Source organism: Phyllostomus discolor, chromosome 7 (genome assembly GCF_004126475.2).
Source record: "Phyllostomus discolor isolate MPI-MPIP mPhyDis1 chromosome 7, mPhyDis1.pri.v3, whole genome shotgun sequence".
NCBI lineage: Eukaryota > Metazoa > Chordata > Mammalia > Chiroptera > Phyllostomidae > Phyllostomus > Phyllostomus discolor.
In genome coordinates, this window is record NC_040909.2 from 59,227,124 (window position 1) to 59,245,143 (window position 18,020).

The 18,020-nt window shown below is 41.4% G+C and overlaps 1 protein-coding gene and 1 long non-coding RNA gene across 21 annotated transcripts in view; one reads left to right on the forward strand and one right to left on the reverse strand.

Moving 5' to 3' along the window:
* Positions 1–18,020, reverse strand: part of MAGI1 (membrane associated guanylate kinase, WW and PDZ domain containing 1) — a 604,195-nt gene that overhangs the window by 571,163 nt on the left and 15,012 nt on the right. The gene's annotated exons all lie outside the window — the stretch shown is intronic.
* LOC118501829 lies at positions 36–2,520 on the forward strand. Its single transcript, XR_004904492.1, has 2 exons — positions 36–617; positions 653–2,520. It is a non-coding gene; the product is annotated as an uncharacterized LOC118501829 (long non-coding RNA).

Consider the following 18,020-nt stretch of genomic DNA (forward strand, 5'->3'; position numbering starts at 1 on the left):
AAAATGATTGGGTAGTACTCACCCGTCCACTGAAACCATGCGTAAGGTCTTGCTTTATGCTCCCCAAAAGCAAATTGGGGTGGGGGATCCCATTCAGATTTCATTTGAAGGAAATGCCTTTTTCTATCCATTCTCTCTCTGTCTCTCTCTCTCTTTCTCTCTTTCTCTCTCTCTCTCCCTCCCCCCCTCCCTCCCTCTAATTAGTAATACTCCAAAACAAACCATCGCAAAACTTTGGGGTATAAAACTACCATTTTATTGATCTGGGGTTTAGGAATTCAGGGGGGGTGCAATGGAAAAGGTTGGACTCTATGGTGTCTCTGGCTTCAGCTAGGGATGCCCTGACATCTGGGCACTGGAATATCAGGAAGCATCTTCACTCACATGCGTAGAGGTTGACACTGGCTATCAGCTGCAATACCTACAAAAAGACCCTCCGTGTGGTCTCTGCATGGTATAGTTTGGACTTCCTCACAGCGTAGAGGCTGGGTTCCAAGAATAATATAATACCCCAAGAGAGCAATGCAGATATACATGGCATTTTTATGGTCTTGCTTCAAATGCCATACAGTGTGAATGATTTTTGTCATGCTCTGTTGGTTGAGACAATCACAAAGGTATGCCCAGGCTGTTGGCTGATACAATCACAAAGGTCTGCCCAGACTCAAAAGGAGGGATATGTGGGGAGGACAGTCAAGGTCATTTTGTAAGATGAGCATGTGGGATGGGAGACAGTTTTGCAGCCATCTTTGGAAAGTGCAATCTGCCACATGGCACCACCACAGACAAAGAACCCCACAAATAAGGTTGACTGCAAAAATCGGGGTATCGGGCATCTTTGACTATTGCAGATTTAAAGCAAACACTTTGGTAGGCAAAAGATCACAGCCCAGAGCTAGAAGAATGAGAAATCCACCAAGCTGCCTTTGAAGTGATGATTACAAACACTAGTCCTGGTAACAACTAGAAGGGTCCTCGACACACATACCTTCGTTGTTTTATTACAGCTTAGTTCCGTCTGTACCCCATTGACATTTGATTTAAATGTACAAGGGTATTAAAACATCTGCTGAATTATAATTCCAAAGTTCAGAAGACAGTGAGATGAAATCTATGAAACTATGAATTCGTCATGTTAAATAGTTTTTTTTTATTTTTAATGGAATACAGAGAGCAGCTGTTTATAAAGCAGCCCCATATGCAAAGCCATGGATTTGGTTTAATTTGCAGCTGATATGACCCATGACTTCTGGATATGTTGCAGAAGAGACTTCAGTCTTCAATAATGCAGCATGTCATAGCAGTCCTGCTCTTGGGGACAGGAGGGGACGGGAGACAGAGAAGGTGGTCAGCACTGAGCATCCCATACCTTGGTTTTCAGTACCTTTTTTCCCCTTCTTAAACCTAAAAACCATGCCCCAGCCTCTTCTTCTATTTTAAGGATGTATCAGGACCATCTTTTAGGTTTCCAGTTCCACCACTAACCAGGGTCACCATCAGATATTAAGCTAATATCCTTATTTTATAAGTAAGAGTCCCACTCCTATTGTTCAAGAATCAAATCTTCACAACCTCCTTGCCTCTCCTCACCTGCTAAGAAAATATTTGGCCTTGCCCACTCAGCATCAGCCCCATTCCTAACTGCTTTCCCCTTCTCCTACTCCTTCCCCTGTGTCTTACTCTGCAGATAGAGGTGATCTATGTGTGAGGGTGGAGGAGGGGAAAGCAAAGGGACATAAGAGCAGCTGAAGCATAAAGAAAAAGAGAAGGAAGAAAAGACACAGGAAGGGTGCCAGGAAAGATCTGGTAGAGGGAGGAACGTACAATGAGATTTCCCAGGCATATACCAAGTACCAAGAACTGAACTGAAGACAAATAGGCAGAGTAGGAAAATATTGCGGAAGGCATTCACCTGAGTTCCTCAAAATGTTCTTTGAGAGGCAGAAGATGGGAATCTCTTCTGCTGGCTCCTGGACTTTATTTCTTTGAATGAGAAATGTTCCAAGAGTCAGTCAGTTAGGATACTTAGATATCCATGGGTTCTATGCAGCTGATGAAAATGAGGCTCAGAGAGGTCAGTAACTGGGAAAGTAACTGCTCAGTTCTACTTGTCATGAAGGCTAGTGACTTTACCACTATCACACTGCCAGTAAACAAAAATCTACAGTCATTCAGCCTTTATCACCAACTGGTCATAAGAATCAGCTATGCGGCAGGCCAAAACCCACAACCAATATAAAGCATTTATGTTGCTACTACACAAAAAATACCAGCCAATGAAAATTAACTCGCAAGACACTGGAAAACTGTTAGTGCCATTGATGGATGCGAAATAACACAAACTTCCACTTTCTAAGAAAGAAAATTGCCAAGGATTTTATTCGGAGTTTTAAAGTCTTTAAAAGTTCTCATAAAGTCAAACAAGTAATTTTGTTTCAATAAAAGAGAGATGAACTTCACCCAGCACGGTGGTTCTCAACCTGTCCTCATGAGAATATTAACCCTTGAAGCTAAAAAAAACTTTTATTAAATAAGAATAATCATTTGCATGTAATGATGCTAAGCCCTCTCCTCACATTCACTATTTTGTTAAGTCGTCACAGTAACTCTGTGAAGTTGGTGCCGCTATTAACTCCAGTTTACAACAAAGGACAAGGAGGATCAGTCACTAGCTCAGGCTCTAATTGTGTGTCCGGCTCTAAGCAGGCTTCTGACTCCTCAGGACCCCAGTGGGCATCACCCTACACGGCAAGCTGGCAGTTCCCAAAGGGCTCCCCCTCTCACCTTGAGCTCTTGTGACACAGCAATATCATGGTGATGTTCACGGATTCCCAACAAGGCCTGGTACACTCAAATCCTCACTGAGTTAAAGCTTGAATGAAGGAACCCACCCCTAGACCAAGAGTAGAAGCAGGTAAAGGGTAAGAAAGATTAAAACAGGTGGACTTCATAAAAGTGCCCCACTTACATATGGCTTGGAAGGACTGCAGTGTCCTTAGTAGGCTACCTACCTTAAAATCCCTAAGGACTAAATTTTGGTAAAATGTTCAGTAACTTCCTCTTCCAAATTTCCTGTTTGGACTCGTTGAAGGAATTGCCTAATCCCTGCTTTATTCAGCCACTAACTGTCTTTATCCTTCTGCACACCACAGACACCACCAACTTGGTTTTTATTAAACATCTTTGCCCTCGGGATTTCCAGGCAGTGATAAAAGCACCAAGGAAACAGTTTGTGGTGTAGGGGGTGTGCACAATGGCAGCAAGCTGTAAAGCACAGGACCAGGAGTAAGCTTTCTAGGAGGAAGCCAAGTGTTACCTGTGGCATTTAAATGGTAAAGGGTCTTGAGTCAAGTGTTTCCCCAGGGAACTGGAGAGACACCAATTTGCTCAAAGTCACCCCTGGCTGGGAAATATAATAGAGGGCTAGAGTTCAGACTTTTTTATTCCAGCTAATGACTCATTTAGGACAAATGATTTTACCTTTCCTTTCATACCCATGACAAAAGGTATTTTGGAGAAAGCCAATTCAGCAAACTTCAAGGGTGCCCCACACTGCAGCAGACGTAAAGCCACATAGAAAATGAAAGGACCTGCCCAAAGTATTCTTTTCTATGGCAGCTAACATTCCAACAGTCATACAGCAGCAGAAGCAGAGGTCTGGGGACTAGTCAAATGTGAATTGAAAATGAAACACATCCACTTCCCAGATGTGTGTCTTCAGCTAAGTTACTGAAGACAGTGTCAATTAAATTAATACGAACACTCACACACACGCCTGCATTATGTGCTCATATGCAATGAACACCGCGCTACGCCTCCAGGGTCCCCAGCAATGACTGCAGAGAGCCACCTCCTCCTCCTAGGTCACATGCCCATCCTAAAAGAGTCCACACCCAGGGGTTAGCTGACCTGACAAGTCAGCCCTCTCATCTCAACTCAGGACAACGCTGCAGAACCATCTCAAACTCCCAAGCTTCCTGTGGGTTGGCCTGGGGTTCTGCTGAGCTCTCTCACAATTCAACCAGCCCCTCTGTACAGGCTGACTCGTAGGCATTCCCTAACAAATGTCCTGTCTGCAAATCTCCATCTCAGTTTGTTTTCCAGTGAGACAAATCATATACTTCACCAAAATACTGGAAAGAGAAATAGTACTAATACCACTTGGCTTGTCATTTTTCTAAGTAATATGCAAATCTGAAAAAAAACTAACTTAACTCTTTACAGAGCTGATATGATACCCAACAGACACTCAACCTTTCCTTTTTTCTTAGCTCTAATCCTCCCTACGTCATACAAACTGGTCTATACCAGATTTGTTTTTGTTTTAATTAAGTGGGTGTTTGAAAGCTTTATCTTTGAAATTAAAAAGAATGAGAGCTAATGAAACAACAGGCTAACTGAAACACCCAACTTTAAAATACATAAAGGCTTTAATTTCTCAAAAGCTTAACTAAAACTTTTCTTGGACAGGTAATATATTAGAAACTATTTTTTAGCTTGGGGCAAACAAATTACTCCATAATCTGCTAAATTTGAAAAATACACACTATACTTTATCTAGGAAACATTCATTCCAAGTTGTTCTTACAAATATAAATATAGAAAAAGATAGCATTAGAAGTCACCAATCACCAGCCTTTCCTTGAAACACAAAGAAAAGATATTAAAGCTCAGTAATAATCAGTTATTTTCGGAAAAGCAGAGGTGGGAATGGATGAGAGATAAAAAGCAAATGGTGAGCCTTTGTTAACCAGTTTAATTCACTTAAAAGGGATTTCCCGGGAATGAGCCTTGAAGTGGCTAAGAAATAGACCAATGTGTAGCATAATGGCTAAATGCCACTAATACATCACCAAATGTTCTAAGCAGCATTTTTAAAGCTTCTTGCCATAACTCTGAATGGGGTCCTATGGTTACAGCACATCCCTGACTGACCAGGGCAAAGAGAATATAATATCTGACAAAGGAGGGACAAGATTAATAAATTAAGAAATGTCTTCTTGGTTTAGCACTTTTAACCTCTTCAACATTTGCCAAGCACCATTCATCAACTAATAGGATTTTCAGGTACTTTTTTCTACTTCCCCAGGAACTGAAAATGAGAAGCAAGAAAATTAGGCCTGGAGGAGAACACAAACTGCCAAGCATAAGGGTCTGTCTCGCTTTGCCTGACTACTCTTAAATCTTGATTTGTCTGGATTCCACAACATTCTTCAATGTTGGTATGGTAAAGTCATTCTGAACCAGGGACTACTCTGTCTTCCTCTCCCCAGGGACTTCTAGCAATGTCTAAAGAAATTATTTGGTGGTTACAACTTGGTGGAGATGGGGGGTGGCATTTTACAACACCCACCACAGCCCCCAACAATAAAGAAGAACCCAGCACACAATGCCAACGGTGCTGAGGTTGAGAAACACGAGTGGAGTGAACAGAATACTAAAATTCCAAATTGAAGAAGCCTGATTTGATTCCCAAATACCAGGGTCAGGTACTTAGCTTTTCTGAGCCTCAGTTTCCATATGTATAAAATGGTACTCATAATACTCTTCAAGAGTTCTAGTAAAGAATAAATAGGATTACAGATAAGAAATCACCCACATAGTGCCTGGCACATCAAAGGTGTCTATGAAGTCTGGTGAGTCTGAATCATTGCTGTTTTTTAACTGCCGCTATTTCCCGCCCACCCCCATTTCCTCCAGGGTTTTACTGGGAAGCAGAGAATCGGGGAACCCAGCCAATTCTAAAGCCCAATCTAAGTCAATAGTTTACATGTAGCTCATTTAATAATTTTGACTCCCATTGTGTCTAAATTTATGTTTGAGGAACCTGGGGGTGGGGAAGGCCACAATTTCTACATTTTTTTAAAAGGTGTGTTGTTTTTCTAAAGAAGAATTTCAATTCAATGACCTGGGAGCCAAAGAAAGAAGGAAATACAAAAATCCCCACTAGATCTTTAAAAAAGCACATTAATGTGGAATGCTAAGTACTTTTCCCAGACAATAAATATCTTTAATGAATTAACTGAAGACATTTAAAGAGAATGAAGTAGATGCTCAGATATCTGATGCCCCCCCCCTCCAAAATGGTAAGTTCGTCCTTATTAATGACCATATAGGGTGGCTCAGTGGTGAACCACTACATAATGTATCAGGGCCCTAATATTTAATTCACCTTATAAAAATATGTACCCGCTGTAAACTATACCAAGAAGTCACATGTGTAATAGTCAGTTTCCATTACTTTGGCCCCAATCCCAATCCTCAGAGGAAGGCCAGGTAACCATATGATTCATCATCCAAACTAAGACACTGAAGACTGAAAGGGGCACTATTAATAATTAGGCCAGGTGTAAATTGGGTATTTCTCAAGCAAACTAGGACATATGTCCACTCTACTCAGAGGCTGCCAAGGGCACAGTTCTCTACACACAAAAATGTACCCACCTAGCTCAGTGAACAGTTACACAAGTGCAATTATTTTATAGATGCAGCCCTATCTCTAGCTTTTTTAATTTAATACATATACCAAGAGATGTTTACATGATTAACCTCACTCTTTTTAATTCACAGCAGAATATGCCACTATAGGGAGATACCATAATTTTTAATCACCCATAGCACAAACAAGGTCTGTCTGGAAAAAGTCCAGCCTTTGTTAATATAATGAGAGTTGTTTGCACAACATGACATCAATGTAACCTGGCAGCCAAGGAGAGTGGACTGGAATGCAAATGAATGAACAATGATGACTTCACTGTACTAGTCAGTGGGGGCAGTAGACGCCTCTGAGTGAGCATATGTACCGTGTGGCCATCACATTCAAAATGACTGAGTGAGTAGAGCAATGAATCTGCATCAAATTTTGCTTTAAGCTTCAACATCCCTTCACGGAAACTATCTGTATAATTCAGAAGGGTGCAGCTATGGGCAACTGGTGATTGGCAGCTTCATCATGACAATGTACCCACTCATGTATCACATCTCATGAAGAATTTTTTGGCTAAACATAAAATCACCCAGGTGACTCAAATTCCTACAGCAAAGATTTGGCATCATGGCTTTTGGCTTTTCCCAAAACTAAAATCACCTTTGAAAGGAAAGAGATTTCAGACAATCGATGAGATTCAGGAAAATACGATAGAGCAGCTGATGGCAATTGGGAGAACTGTGTGACATGCCTACTTTGAAGGGGGCTGAGGTGTCATTTCCTGTGCACAATGTTTCTTGTATCTTGTATCTTCAATAAATGTCCCTATTTTTCATATTACATGGCTGCATATCTTCTAGACAGACCTCATATAAGTCAGCTTTCTATTTTGTGTCATTATGAGCAATGCTATAGAGAACATAGCACTACACCCACCTTCTACAGGCTTGAGTATTTCCAGAGAATAGATTTCTAGTGATAGCAATATAAGGTGAAAATGTTACCATTTATGATGGATTCCTACCAAATGCTCTCCAAAAAGGCTTTACAAGTCATATCAAGAACAACAGTTAATAAATACTTCTGAAATTCTGCAAAGCTGATAAAGGGAGCATGTTATCTCATTCCATTCCTTTTTGGCATGTTCCCTCATCTCCAAATAGTGTGAGCTGTGGGTATACTAGGAATTTTGCTGCCTCTAGGTCTGTGTTCATGTTTGTTAAATGGAGCCTCTAATTACCATTGCTCACTGGATCAAATAATATTAATAATGATAGTTAATAGGTACTGAGCACTCAATATGTACTATGCACTCTGATGAATATTTCTCATGCATCATCTTACGTAATCCTCACAAACATTGTGAGGTACGTACTTTACAGATAAGAAAACTGAGACTTGAAGAAGTTGTAAATCTCACCAATGCCACAGATGAAGAGGGGATTCAGAACCACAACTGCCTGACTCCAGAGGCCCCTTAACACATTCCAGAGTATGTGCACCTTAGAGAGAGAAGTCAGCAGAGTCCCCAAACCTCCTGGTCTCACTTACATACAGATTCTTTCATAAAATATACATTCCTTTATATGCGTGCAGACTGGATTTTCAGAGGCGAAAAATCCTGTGACCTAGTGCAATCACTACTCAGGTATGCCTGTCCCTTCTCCACCCAGCTCCCCACCAATGAAACCAGATACAGGGTGGGGCAAGGTAGGTTTACAGTTGTGAGCACATGCAATATAGTTTACTCTTGTATTATTATTTATTAATTATTGTATTATTTTTCTATATGAACAACTGTAAATCTACTTTTGCCTCACTCTGTATTTACTTTAAAAATAAAATGAGTCCCAAGGGCAAAGACAAATGAAACAACCCTATAGAGGGCAAATTTCAGGTCTCCAAGGCCAGGCTCAACCGATATCCTTCCAGTCAAGGAGATCCTATACTTGACCTGCACTGTAGCGTTCAGGTCCAAAGACATACTCCTGCAGCTCTACGGCAGCACACTGCCCTGAGAGAGGAAACATGGCCAGCACTCCGACAGTCTGGGCAGTGAGTCAAAGTGAGTCTTGAATATGCCCACCCTGTCAGGAATTTCCAGCCCCACAGTGGGTTACTGTGAATACTCAGTCCTCAGGGACACAATGAGCAGCGACACCACATCCTCACGATGGTTGGAATTTAGTAACTTCACTGAATCCAGCAGTGTGTCTTCACATCTTTGAATATGGCACAGTATTCTTTCTACAGATGAAGAAACTGAGGCATGGTCCTGGGTCATTTGAAACTAGAAATAAAATGGGACTGCCAGTAAGCACAATATTTCCCCACAAAAGCCACACTGATTTGCTGCATCATTTGCAGTACTTCTCCTAAATGGTTTGGGAAAATGTAAAAGGAAAGATGTACTGGACATGTACTAAGTGATACAATGAAGATGGCTGTGGTAAATCAAAATCAGCTTGGGGTATGGCATCAAAGACCTAGGCAGAAGGTTCTGGCTCTGCTGATCTCAAAGAAGTCCACTTACTCATTGATTAGTGAAGACACAGTCAACCACCTCCCTGCGCTGATAAGTGTATCCATCATTCCTGCATTGGAACCTGGTTTGCATCCCAGTTCTGCCATTAACAGCAGGGGCAGAAAACATCTTAACTTTTCTGAGCCTCAATTTCATCTGCAAAATGAGGATGACTATAGTACCTATACTTCACAGAGTTGTTTGAGGACTAACTGAGATAATATGGAGCACTTAGAGCAAAGTACAGCATACATTAAGGATTAAATGAGATTAAAGCATACATAAATTTTTATAAGCAATAAATGTCTACTTGTTCCCTTTTAATCTCATTCACAGCTGAAAGAATCAATTAAAAAAAGAACTGACCCAATCACGCATCTAGTCTATTGCAAAACACCTGTGTGCATTTGCTCCCCTTCTATCTTGACCCCAATCACTCTACAATTCTAAAGACTCCAAAATCATTTAATTGTGCACTAATCATTTAAATTTAGTGGTAACTAAATTCAGACTTCAGGAAAGAGAACTAAGGGAAATAACATGAAGACATACAGATAGTATACTTAGAATGTGTTTCTATCAAATCTGCTCCATATAATTGGGTCCAACAAATTCAGCTGCATAAAATCTAAAAGGAGGTGACAGTGCCAGGAAAGAAGATAAAGTCCCAATGTATTAAACAGAACTGTTCTGAGTCCATTACACAGTCAGTTCAGTGCCTCCACAAACCTAAAATCAAAAGTTATCAGATTCAGTTGGTTAGCATACTGTCCCGATATACTAAGGTTGTGGGTTTAATCCCCAGCCAGGGAACATACAAAAATCAACCAATAAATGCCTAAATAAGTGGAACAACAAATCAATGTTTCTCTCCCCCCCAGCCCCTCTTTCCTCTCTCTAAAACCAATAAATAAAAAAAATTAAAGTTATCAGATTCAAAAGAGGAAAACTGACCAATGGACTATCACAAATACCATTTATTCAACACTGCCTCTGCTCTATGTTCCATGCTGAGAGTTTCACTGTAACACTTCCTTAATCCATACAAGGTGTGTTCCTATCACCGTGTCACAGGAAAATCACACTCCAAAGGTCACAGAGCAGGTGAACAGTGGGACTGGGCGTGAGCCCAGCTACTTGAAATGCAAGCCTGTGAGCATAACTACTGATCATAAGTCTTGAACCCAGAAAGGTGGACTGCTGGCCAGGTCAAAGCTGATGGAAGGATTAAAGCCCCTAAGACCAGATGACCAACATACATACCCTTACCAAACTGCTCTAAGTTCCAAAGAGATGACAAGGAAACATTACCCATCCTCACAACTAGCGACACCAGGCAATCGGTGGCCCTGAGAGACCTGGGAAGGGCAGGCACAGCAATGCAAGAGGGAGAAAAGCAGAAGGGAAGCCAAGGCATGGAGAAAATCAAACTTCACCTGCTTCTGAGGGTAGAAAGATTAAATCAAACAGAAAAGGTCAAAACTCCAATGTCCACTGGCAGATCAATGGATAAGCAAATACCGCACATACATAGGATGGAATATTATTCAGCCTTTAGAAAGAAGGATATCCAGACACATGTGACAAAATGGATGAGCCCTGAAGACATATATTAAGTGAAATAATAGGCCAGAAGAGGACAAGTGTTGTATGATCCACTTACATGGGTACCTAGAGTAGTCTGAATTACAGACAGTAGGATGGTGATTGCCAGGGACGGGGAGGGGAGTTGGTGTTTACTAGGTACAAAGTTTGCAATGATGAAAATGTTCTGGAGATGGATGGTTGTGATGGTTGTACAACAAGGTGAATATACTTAATGCCACTGAACTATACAATTAAAAATAGTATAAGTGGTAAATTTTGTTATGTATATTTTACCACAATTTTTTAAAAAGTCAAATAGAGACATCATGGGTGTTGTTCAGTGGGCCTGCAAACCAAAAGGTCGCTGGTTCAATTCCCCATCAGAGCACCCATCTGGGTTGTGGGCCAAGTTCCCAGGTGGGGGGTGTGAGAGAGGCAATTGATAGATGTTTCTGTCTTGCACACTGATGTTTTTCTCACTCTCTCCCTCCCTTACCCTCTGTCTAAAAATAAGTAAACAAAATCTTTTAAAAAGTCAAATAGAACCTTGCTATGTCCATGAAGTACAAGTTCCATGGCCTCGGACTATGTCCGAAGAGACAGCTGCAATCATCACTGTGGAGGACACTGGCACTGTGTCTGGACCTGCACAGGGCACAGCTGCAGATGGACAAACAGAAGCTGTGAGGTGTGAATATCTACACCCACCACCAAGGCACACACATTTCCTTCCCCTCAGAAGGCACAAGGACTGTGGCCCACCCCAGTGCAAGGAAGGGTGGCTAGCTGCTGGACCACACCTGGAACTTTCTGCACCCTAAATTCACAAGATGGTGTGGTACAGTCGGAGGAGATCCCACCACATGCCATGACGCAATAATGCAGCTTCTGCTGACAGCCCGGAGGGTCTCCAGACAGGAGAAAACCCATCATTGTCACTTCATCAGCTGAGTACCTGGGACTCCTTAAAAGCCTCAGTGTCCTGACCTCTACAATGGGAGGATGGTGCATATTCTTCACAACTGAGCTGAGGATGAAAGATTATCTCCTGTGGTGTTCAGAGCAAGGCCTGACCTGACAAGCACTGAATTGAGTTCCACTATTGCTGGCATCATCCATATTTGTCTTCTCCCCCAGGTTTTCACTCCCACACTTGAAGTTCAACAGGCAGATGACACGACAAGGTGAGGAGGTGGGAGCTGGAAAGCTGCCCACTTTTGGCAAGAAAGAAGGACTTTTAGGCACACACAATAGAGGAGAAAGCCAGTGAGCAAACAGTGAGGATGCCGGGAAACAATGCTAAAAGAAAAAGCAAAAATCTTTACTCTTCTTTGGGAGTTAATATATATAAATTGCTGTATTATATTACATTCATTTATTTTTCCTTCTTCCACCTTGGTCAGAGATGGGGTCCCTAATTATTGCTGGCTGTATTCTCTTTCTCACAAACACACACAACCATGAAGCAAAGATTAGGACACTGGTGTGTGTGTGCATACACATTTCATGTTGTTATATTTCACAAGTCCAGAACAAAATACCTTTAACCACCACACACACACACACACACACACACAGCTCCTGCATATTTCCACATTTGTAACTTTCTGCTATCATCAGTTGAGGGATGTAAAAGCAGACAGTTTTCCTCCACAGACTGTATACATGGTTAACAGCATTTGGCTCTCTTTCCCAAAAGACAGCATCCATTCCCCTCTCCAACCACCAGAGTATTATAGCCAGGATTTCAACTCCATCTGTACTTCTAAAACTTTTAAGCAATAAGCTGTGTGGCCTCCAGCCAGGCACTACTATTATCATCACTTTTTATAGGTGAAGAAACTGAGGCACAGAAAGACTAAGTGCTCCAGGTTGTACATCTGGTAAGGGGTGGAGCTGGAATTAAAATCAGGGCAGCCCACTGTAATCACTTAGCTAACCCAGCTCACATGGATCATGGTCCCTTGTGGCCAGGTTTCCAGGTGTACCTGCCGAAGCCTTTGGTGGCCACTGATGAGATAGTGATGTTCTTTGCATCCCCTTGCATTCTGAGCATCCGGGCTCTAATCAGCCACCCAAACTCAATCTCTCACCTCACTCTGCACAACACAGGTTGTTCTGGTTACTTATCTCCCTTTCTCCTCTTCACATCACTGCTTCTCAAGTTTGACCAGCAGAACAAAACCTTGTCTGCTCTTCTCTCACTCTGCCCTTCAGGAATGCAATGTGTCTCCAAAGATAACCAACACTGTTCAACGCTTCTGGCTAATTGTTATATCTTTCCTGAACTATGTCCATATCTGAAAGTACCTACCCACCACAAGAAGGAAGCCATTTGGGTTGGTTCATTCACTCATTTATTCATTCATTCACTCATTATGCTGCTCACTTGCCAGGTGCCAGGTACTGCATAGTCATAATAACAATAGAGTATAGGACTCAGGTTCCTGCCCTCAAGGTAATTACACCCCAATGGTACAGAAGAAATAATCTCAGATGGTGAAGAGTGTTAAGATGAAAGTACAGTGGTGAGTGACTACAGGGGGAGATTCTATGAGAAGGTAACAGGAGTCTAGACCAAAATTTCTAGGTCTTGGTTGGTATTTGGTGTTTGGGGCTAGGTAATTCTTTGTTGCAGGGGACTGTCCTATGCACTGTGGGATGTTTAGCAGCCTCTCTAGTTTCTATCCACTATTTGCTAGTAAGTCTTCCTCAGCTGTAACAACAAAAATTGTCTTCACACATTGCCTGATCGGGATGGGAGCAAAACCACCTGGGCTGGAAACCACTGATCTTAAATGATATTTAACAGCACCAGTTCTAGAATGAGAACCAGATTAGGATTGCTGCTTATTAGCTCTTGAGCTGAGGCAAATTACTTAATCTAAGCTTCAGTTTCTTCATTAGTAAAATAGGTAAAATAATATCTATATTAAAAGTCACTGTGAAGAAAAATAATACCTGTTGTCATAGACTGAATATTGGTGGCCCCTCCACCCCAAAATCACATATTGAATCACTAACCCCCAGTGTGGCTATATTTGGAGATGGGACTCTTAAGGAAGTAATTAGGGTTGAATGAGACTATAGGATGGGGCCCTAAACCAAAAAGATTAGCGCACTTATTAAAAAGGGACACCAAAGGTAAGAAGGTAGCCATCTGCAAACCAGGAAGAGAGCCCTCACCAGAAACTAAAATTTGTCCTTACCTTGATCATGAACTTCTAGCCCAGAACTGTGAGAAAAAAAAAATTTGTTGTTTAAACTACCCAATCTGTGACATTTTGTTACAGCAGCCCAGGCAGGATAATACATATTTTCTCTTAAAGAGTCCATAGCAGAGCTACAATAACAAAAGGTGAATAAATGGAGCTGTTACTTTTCTTGAATCCACCAGCTGAACTCATATCCAAGGACTCCTTTCTTGCCTCATCTATACTCAGTTACAATTGAATTTCCCATGGCATTTGTCCAACTTGACTCCCTCTAAATTCACCATCCTGTTGCAGGCAGGTGCAACAATTAGGTATCAGACCCTGACGAGCATGGCTCACTGGGTTGGGCATCATCCACAAAGTGAAAGATCACCGGTTGATTCCTGTTCTGGGCCTATGCCTGGGTTGCTGCTTCAGTCTGCAGTCAGAGTTCATATAGGAGGCAACCAATTGATGTTTCTCTCCCTCTCTTTCTTCCTCCCTCACACTCTTTCTAAAAATAAATAAATAACATATTTTTAAAATAAAAAGAACTAGGTTTCAGTTACTAACATCCATCCCATGTCTTCTCCCTTCTTAACAGAGCCTATTTGTTTCCCCCACTGTAACAGTCACAGGGCCCAGGTCTGAATTGACTTTACCCCTACCACAAATGAGCACTGATTTGCATAAGCTTTAATGATTGGTGTAGAGATTGCAGACCTAAACCACTAGCACACAGCATGTGACATTACTCTAGGCCTCCCTGTAAATAAGCAAGCACATCACCCCATTTACCAGTCACCCTTCTGCAAACAAGAGAAGCTGTCCTAAGGCCAAAGCCAGCACAGTGCAGAGTGCAGCACTGAGAGAATCCAGAATGTCCTTGACAATATCTGGGTTGTGTTCTGACAGGTGATGAGTATGGGCTGATATCCAGTTCTGCTGGGATGTGTATGCCCAGAAAATATATATGAGAGGTACTGTTGAGTTTGAACAAGGGTGCCATATGGGCTAATTGCAGTTCTGAAGCAAACCAAAAACATGACCCATGTCTTGATCAAACCCTACCTGAAGCTCCCTCTTTTCTCTAAAAGTCCTAGTTTCATGCATCAGCTAATCCCCTCTGTTCTTTAAGCCAGTTGTTTTTTTTATTACTTTTAACCAACAGCATCAAGGTGATTAAAATAGTTTATGCAACCAAAAGGTACCATATTTTTCAGACCTTATGACGCACCTAGGTTTTAGAGGAGGAAAATAGGAAAAAAAAATTTGAAGCAAAAAATGTGGTAAAATATTTAATAACATAAATAACATAATATTTCACTAATGTAAACGTAACCAAAACTCAACAGCAGCATTAACAACCATTATTGTTCCCAAATCTAGGGGGAAAACAGTACACCTTATAGTCTGAAAAATATGGTAATTTAGAATCTCCCCCTCTGTACAAAATACTCAAACTAAAAGTATTTATGCAATTGTCCATTATATCAGCTGCTGGAGACACAGCAATCCCTAGAAACGTCATGCCAACACACATAGAACATATCTGTTCTGATGAAGCTACTTCACTTGGGAGAATCAGCACACTCTACACGCTGAGCTTCTTAAAGAAAACTGTCATCAGTAAACACATTGATAAAAAAAGGTCAAAGGAACACTCAAAAACTACCTATCCCAAGCTTTCACATTTAACAAGCATCAACCCAAAGTGTCACTCCAGCCTCTTCTTCATGGAGAAGGTAAATATGACATCAAAGAATGTGCCTGTCCTCACCATTTGTAATGGCACTGTGTCCTGTGCTGTTCAGTTTGGCAGACACTAGGCAGTCACATGTGGCTACTTAGAGTTAAATTTAAATTCATTTTATGCAAATAAAATGAAAATATTCATTTCTGTATTGTGACTAATGAAATGTGGCCACACTAGCCACATTAAAAGTACACAATCTCAACCAAAGCATCATAGGTTCAATTACCAGCCAGGGCACATGCCTGGGTTGCAGGCCATGGCCCCCAGCAACCTCACATTGATGTTTCTCTCTCTCTCTCTCTCTCTCTCCCCCTTCCCTCTCTAAAAATAAATAAATCTTTTTTTAAAAAGTATACAATCTCTACATGTAGCTAGTGGATGAAACACTGGACAGAGGAGATGAAGAACATTTCCATTACTGCAGAATGTTTTATTGGATAGTACAGTTTTTCCTCCAGAGTCCCTTTGCTATTTTAAAATGGCAAGTGTGGTGCTGAGGAACAGGTCCCTCTAAACCAACAGACTAATGCCAGGATCCAGAAGCAAGAAAATGATCTTCCACCTACACATATGCACACACCCGGTATTTGCCACCCTAGAACTAGTAGCTCAAATCACTCAATTAGTCTTTCTCTTCTTTACAGTCACCCTCAATCAGTGGTCATTTGAATAAAACATACGGTCTCTTACCATCATTTATTAGGTAGCTGGAATTGAAAAGGCCAGTATTTTAGGGCCCAGAGCCTCAAACTTAGGACTTCCCCTAATCAGCCAGAACTGTTTTAAACAATGGGTTCACAGGGCCCATCGCCCAGGATTCTGATTCCATAGGTCTGGGAGGGGGCCTGGTGACCCCCATATTCAATAAACACCCTGGATGATTTTGAGTCAGTGGCTGCTTGTGGATCATTCTCTGGAATTGGGGCACCAGGCTGTGCAGGGCAGGTATACATGACTCCACATCACTCATAAAATCACCCCCAGGACTCCCACAGCTTGAAAACTCCCAGGTAGTAATTCTGGTGCACTTTCCTTTCATGCAAACCCAATTTGTGGGCCACCATTTCTGAAGTTGATCTTTGCCAAGTACCTCTGCCTGCAATCTGCTAGCAGCCACCAGGTAAATAGAAGTGCCTGGTAACAGGTACACAGGGTCACAAAGTTCCCCACACCTTTTTAGAATATCTCTTTCCCCTCAGGAAGTCAGGCAACAGGGTGACTCATCATGTTTTATTAAACCCCATGGATAGGCTCCTTCCACCAAAAAAAGACTTCAATAGTAACCAGCTCTCATACCCCCTTTAATGCCTCCTTCCCACAATCATCTTCCTCTGAGATAATTATTTCACAAAGAATTGCTTGAGCTTCCACTTTAAGGTGAAATGAGCCTCAGAAACAGATTCACACTGCTTACAAAAGCCAGGCCCTTTCTTACTTACAGCAGTATTTTCCCACAGGTTTAGAGAGGCAGAAATAGACAATAGCTACATGATTTTTTTTCCTTGCTGGGCATCCTATCTCTCTGACTTCTTTCTTCTAAATAATTAGATATGGACAATATATCAATATGGAAAGAAACAATCTGTGCTTTCTAAAGAATTTTTATATGCACGTGGAAGGGCCTAACTATGGCTTTGCACTACAGCATGACTCACTGTGGCTAGACTCTAATCTTTACCAAAGACCAAAGCTCAAGAATTTTATCAGGGATCACCTGTACTAAAACACCATGGAATATAAGCTTTGCCTGCTATATCTTATCCTTCATCATTTTAGAGAAACAAAAGCCAAAGTTCATGCCAACTTAGGGGAATTGTAGGTACCCCAAAAGCAATTATAATAAAGGAAGTGGATCCAGGTATACAGTAATCAAAACCTGAAAATTGTCCTCAGCTCTCACATCCAAAGTCCTACATTACATACAGAATATCCTATCTAAACTTTGAGTTCCTAGACAGACTATTGGAATGTTCTTATTCTGTCTGATATGGCTATGGAGAGAGGGAAGGAGAATAGAAACACAATACAAATCCAAACCAAGCAAAATTGAAACTCCATGTTGGGCTTTTGCTGCCAACTGTATAGTTTTCATTTTATAGAGGCCCTTCCTTGCTTGGCTCCTTGACAAACTGCAGTGACTAAACTCAAGTCTGAATTATCCGAGTCCCTTCTGCCATCCCACTGCTGCAGACCCAGTGCCCAACATGAATTATGCAGGACAGTCCAGTACACAGGCAGGAAAGCAAAAAGGGCTGTATCGGTTTTCAAGGGACAAAACTCTACCATATAATGCACTCCCTGAAAAACAGATGCCCACTGATAATAGAGGTTAATCAAGTTCTGAATACATCCACTCCTGGAATAAAGGTTAGAGACCTTATTTATCTGTAGAATGTCCAAACAAGTCATGTTACTAGGAACTTTCCGACTATATTTAAAACCAGACTTCCCTAAAATGTGTACATAGAATTCATTGATTCTTTTATTTGTAAGGTCACATACTTCACAGTAAAATCACTTAAGAGCAGAGAA